The 6,301-nt window shown below is 38.5% G+C and overlaps 1 pseudogene; it reads left to right on the top strand.

Annotated features, from left to right (window-relative positions):
• Positions 1–358: 358 nt before the first annotated feature.
• LOC132649780 (olfactory receptor 4C46-like) lies at positions 359–1,285 on the top strand (annotated as a pseudogene).
• The last annotated feature ends 5,016 nt before the right edge of the window (positions 1,286–6,301 follow it).

The raw sequence follows: 6,301 nt of genomic DNA, 5'->3' as shown, positions 1-6,301 counted from the left end.
CTGCACTAAACTACTATACATTCTAATAGCCTTTGTGTGTTTACCTGTTTCTATGAATCTGAGCTCTGTTTAGGCTCTGAGTCATCCCATAAAATTCTGCAGACTTGAGATTGCTTATTGTATTTATAAACAAACATTGCTCGTGTTCATAATCTTTTCAGCTACCTTCACTGAGGAGACAACTTCATAGTCGTAAACAATCATAAATATCTAGAACTCTTTCCGCAATATTAAAAATAATCTTGCTGTATTTCATTAATTAACATAATCAAAGTACTAATTATTAAAATACAGAAATTACTGAAACATGAGGATATTCATTTTTCCAGGAAATATAACTAACTGTCTCATAAACTAGATGGAATATAGGAGCAATGTGACTGAGTTTATTCTACTGGGACTCACACAGAACCCACACATGCAGAAAACTGTATTTGCTGTGGTTTTGGTCATCTATATCTTCTCTGTGGTGGGGAATTTGCTCATTCTGATAACCATTACAAACAGCCAGTTGCTGGGATCCCCTATGTAGTATTTCCTGGCCTATCTCTCCTTTATTGATGCCTGCTACTCCTCTGTCAATGCACCTAAACTGATTGTTGATTCACTCCATGAAAGAAAATCTATTCAATTCAATGGATGCATGACCCAAGTTTTTGGGGAACACTTCTTTGGAGGAGCTGAGGTCATCTTGCTTACTGTGATGGCCTATGACCGCTATGTAGCCATCTGTAAACCCCTGCACTATGCAACCATCATGCATCGCCAACTTTGTAACTTACTTGTGGGAGTGTCATGAGCTGGGAGCTGTCTTCATGGAGGTATACAAATTCTTTTCATTATTGGACTACCTTTCTGTGGCCCTAATGTCATAGATCACTTTATGTGTGATCTGAACCCTTGCTTGATCTAGCCTGGGAAGATACTCACATTCCAGGCCTCTCTGTGCTGCCAACAGTGGCTTCATCTGCCTCTTAAACTTCCTTCTGCTGCTCATCTCCTACATGGTCATCTTAAACTCACTAAAGACCCACGGTGCAGAAGGAAGGCGCAAAGCCCTCTCTGCCTGTGTTTCTCACATTACAGTGGTGGCTTTATTTTTGTGCCTTGCATATTTGTGTACATGAGACCTGCAGCTACATTACCCATTGATAAGGCAGTTGCTATATTTTATACTATGATAACTCCCATGCTAAACCCATTAATCTACAACTTGAGAAATGCTCAGATGAAAAATGCCATTTGGAAATTGTTTAGTAGAAAAATTCAGCCAGATGACAAATAAACTCACAATCATGTGACTTCAGATGGACTGGAAAAAGGATGGAACGGACAGTTTAAATGATCTCTATATGAATGTCTTACTTACACAATGAAGAAACAACTGCTACTTATTTGAGTTACACAAGGGGAAGCAGAAATGAGTGCCCCAAATCAGGAAAGCCCAATTTAGGTTGCTTTATTGTTCTAACAAACACTACACACACACATACACACACACACACACACACACACACACACACACACACACACACTGCCTGACAGTTGAATATATTTGCCTTTTTCTAGAAAATCTCTGATCCAATGAACTAAGTTTATAGAGATTTTCAGAATAGAAAATTCTGGCTTCTTCCTCCAATGTTTTCTGTTATGTAATGATGCAAATAATGCCTTTGGAAGTTAAATTCTGACAATTGACCCTTTGTTATCCCATAATATAATTAATAACTTAGCATAGATATTTTTCTACTGTGCAACATAATTTTCCCACTGTAGGTACAGACTGAAGAGGTTGTGTTGGTTACCAGGCTAGCACAGAAAGCACCTTTACATGCTGAGCCATTTTGCCCACCCGTACTTTTTTAAATTTTTAAAAATTTAAATATAATTTTAATTTTTTCTCCCTCTCCTTTCTCTAACTTTTTCATTATGCCCCTATCATATGTATTCTATTTTTAAGTGGTTTATGCATTCATATTTATAAATTTGTTTATACATTTGCTCCTCACTGTGGACATGCTTTTGATCATGTTGCTGCCACACATTTCAACAGAGCTATCTATCAATGGCTGAGCTGCAGCACTTAATGATGCAAATTATCCTACTGAGTGCACATAAATACAGTTGATCTGATACAACTTGTAATTTTTTCACCATTATCACACCTAATGGTGTGATGGATAAATTAGATTAATCATACAGCCTTTGTAATGAAGTACACCCACTCAGAAATCACATTTTGAATTGAATACGTCTACCTGTATGTCTAGGAGCTTATCAGGGTGGTGGGAGTGCTCCCTAAGGAAAATTAGAATTTTCTTGCAGTAAAATGTCTTCATAGAAGGCCATTATAGTTTTCTCAGAAAATGTAGGAAAAATCCTTCTGAGCTGAAACTACCAGTTTGCAATAGAAAGATAGGGTTCTGCTGCATATGGAGACAGTTTTATTAACACTTAAAAATACTCATCTTTTCCTATTGTATTATTTTCTACTCATTGAGAAATGTAAGCCAGAACTTGAAATTTGTCTCTTTCTAATTCTTTCTATATAAAAAGTTACTTGTCCAACCCAGTACCATGCATGGAGATAACCTAGAACCCCTGCACAGATGTAGCCCATGGCAGTTCAGTGTCCAAGTGGGTTACATAGTAATGTGAAGAGGGACTGTCTCTGACATAATCTAACTGGCCTGATCTTTGATCAGCTCCCCCTGGGGGGGAGCTGCCTTACCAGGCCATAGTAGAGGACAATGCAGCCACTTTTGATGTGAACTGATGGACTAAGATAAGAAAGGAGAGGAGAACCTCCCCTATCAGTAGACTTGGGGAGTGGTATGCATGCAGAGGGAGGAGGAAGAGTGGGATTGGGAGGGGAGGAGGGAGGGGCTTATGGGGGATGCAGAATGAATAAAGTGTAATTGATAAAAAATTTAAAAAAAGAAAAAAAAAAAGAAAAGATAATTTAAGAACCTTAAATGACTTTCAAAAGTGGAGGAAAACATGGAGTTAGTCAATTTACATGGAGCACTTCTCGCCCCTGGGGGCAATGGTCTCCTGAACCTACTCAGACCTCGGACACCACCACTGCTAGTTCTAGAACTGATGCAGAATGTTCCAACGAGGGGGTTAAGGCTTCTCATAATATTTCCTATAAGTCCACACCTGTTTGTTTCTATCCCCCATTTTTATTCATTGTTACCCAGATAGAGCCAAGTAATTGTGGTAATGATACTTGCTTTTTTGCCCAACGCTGGAATGCTAGTGAATTTAGGTATGCCCTGGTTACTCGCATGCCTCGCTGGGTGCCTGTGCCTGTTGATGCCCCTCACGCTATGACTCTCTTCAGACAGAAAAGGGATCTTAGAATTACAGCCACTATTGTTACTGCCATCTCATTGGCGGCTGTTGGAGCTACCACCGCAGCATTAACCATGAGTCATACTGTACAGACTGCTCAGACCCTAAATAATCTTTTAGCCAATGTAGCCCATGCTTTAGATGTACAAAAAGGAATTAATGATCAACTAAAAGGAGGCTTGATGGTGTTCAATCAGAGGATTGACCCCGTGCAGGAGCAAATTAATACCCTATGGCAAATTGCTCAACTTGGCTGTCAATGGAAGTATGCTGGGCTTTGTGTCACTAGCATACAATATGAGAATTTTTCCCATGCTGCAAATTTGTCTAAACAATTGTCTAGCTATATTTTAGGTAATTGGACTGAAGAATTCGATACTATGATGGAGCAGCTGAGAGTGGCCATTGTTACGGTAAATTCTACCAGAGTGGACGCAGGACTAGCCACAGGATTATCATCATGGATTGCTGCAGCCATGAATCATCTGAAGGAATGGGCGGGCATGGGAGTGTTAGCAGGCCTTCTGGTGTTGGTCTCCTTGGTTTGCTTGTGGTATATATGCAAGATTAGAGTCTCACAACAGTGTAATGCAGCCATGATCATTCAGGCCTTTACAGCCATTGAAGCAGGACAGTCTCCCCAAGCATGGTTGGCTACCATAAAAAGCTAAAATGTTACGCTCAGGATGCGAGGCTAAGCACTGCACTCAGGGTCAGCCGCTTTCGACCCAGAGAAGAGCATGTCTGATTGCATGTGGGTTGATGCCCCAGGTCCTGCCTCTGAGAAAAAGGTATCAGACGGGTCTGATGCTCTTTGGGTGGATGACACCTAAATGAACATCGGTACAAAGTCCCAATTTATTTCTAATATCAGAGATCAGACCTCTACTCTTGCCTGATGCATCTAAAACAAAAAGGGGGAACTGTAGAGAGCTGCGTAATGCTGCGCCTTAAAGATGGAGCTGGTTTCTGCCTTCCACCTTCCCGATGGTGAGTGCTCTCTGTCACAAACAACTCCATATGTGGCTAAGGCTGAGGATCTGGCTTGCTTCCATGTATGTGGACCTATCTGCATTGCCTACGTGGCACGCTGGGGTTGGCTACCCAGAGGCTATTTAAGCTGTGGGCTGGCTTTCTCCAGGGTCAGAAGATTGTTCAAGGTTCCTGAATAAACTGCATTGAGAAAAAAAAAATAAAAAAATAAATAAAAAAATAAAAAACAAAAAAAAAATAAAAAAGTTACTTGTCTCTGTTTTTGCCATCCTATTCCTTTTTTCTTTTTTGTAAAAGAAGCATTTATTCTGTGCATTATTTACATTGAGCACTCTTAAAGTTAGACTAAACACATCTTTTTACATCATGAGATGGCCATAACCTATGAAGATCAGGAATATATTGTTATAGTTTGAATTGGAAGTATCTTCCATAATCTCATACTTGATTTTTTTGTTCCCTAGTATCTACCTGATAGCTCATAATCAGTAACTCCAGTTCCAGACAGTACATTTCTTCCTTCTGTCTTCCATGGCACTGCAAACATGCAATACACAGACACATGTGAAGGAAAAACAGTTATACACATAGGAAAATAAAAATAACTGAAAACTTAATGATTTTTAAAAAGATTAAGCTACATCCCAAATTAGTATACCTTTAATTATAATTGCATGCCATCAGTTTTACTAAAATGTAAGGGGACAAATAAAAAATAATTTCTTCAAAGTATCTGGGTTATATTTCTTAATTGAAAGTAAGAGGACACATTAGAAAAATGACTTTCCCCAGACTCCTGTGTTTTACATCATTAATGCTAAATAGTCCCACTGGGAAGGAAAAAAAAAAAAAGAAACAATCCTTTGTCAACTTACTATGTGAAGATGGATTTCATAATAAATCTGGCAAAATTTAACAATTTGTAATGTTCATTCTAATGCATATCTACTGGAAAATATCTCAATTCTCATTTCAGACTAAAAGCATTTCAACCTTCTACTTTTATCAATACGTGAAGTAAAGTTTATATTAATTTTCTATAATAACTTATGTTACTCAAACACAAGATTTTCTTTTAATAAATAATTAAAATTGTACATGGTTATGAGCTAAAATGTGAAATTGTAATAGAGATAAGAAAGATGATATGAACTCAATGGCTGGCTCTTTGACCTCCCTCCATCCCCAAGGGAGGGGCAGCGCTGCTAGGCCATAGAGGAGGACTTGCAGCCAGTCCTGAAGAGACCTGATAAGCTAGGGTCAGATGAAAGAGGAGGAGGACCTCCCCTATCAGTGGCCTAGGAAAAGGGCAGAGAGAAGATGAGGGAGGGAGGGTGGGATTGGAAGGAAATAAGGGAGTGGGATACAGCTGGGATACAAAGTTAATAAACTGTAATATTTTTTTAAAAGGATGATGAATAGGCTTACACTTGAATATACAAATATAGGATGGCAGATGATAGCTGAAGAATGTACTGTCAACTGTTTTTAAATATATGATGGATTACTATTTTATCTATAGTCACATTGCTGTGCAATAGATCTGATGTCACTCCTCGTGTATAACTCTGTCCTCTGACCTACATCTCTCACCATTCCCTGACCTTTAGGAACCATGAATCTACTATTTCTCTGATTTCTACTGACTTATATTTCAAGCATAAATGAGATTGACTTGTATCTGTCTTACACCCAGATTATTTCAGGGAACATAATGCTCCCCTCAACCTTTGTCCTCATTGTAAATGAGAGAATTTCCTTCTATTTTATGAATGCGTAGGACTTCATTGTCTATAATTTTATGTATAAAATTAGCTTTTGCTAGTAACTTCACTTAGTTACATGTCTTGCCTGTTGTTTTTTTTTCATTTTATTTATTTATTTTTATTATTAGTTATACTTTATTAACTTTGTATTCCAGCTGTATCCTGATCCCTCATTCCCTCCCATT

The sequence above is a fragment of the Meriones unguiculatus genome, chromosome 21, assembly GCF_030254825.1.
Source record: "Meriones unguiculatus strain TT.TT164.6M chromosome 21, Bangor_MerUng_6.1, whole genome shotgun sequence".
Taxonomy (NCBI): Eukaryota; Metazoa; Chordata; class Mammalia; order Rodentia; family Muridae; genus Meriones; species Meriones unguiculatus.
The sequence above is the reverse complement of the archived record's forward strand: the minus strand, read 5'-3'. Positions and strand labels throughout refer to the sequence as shown.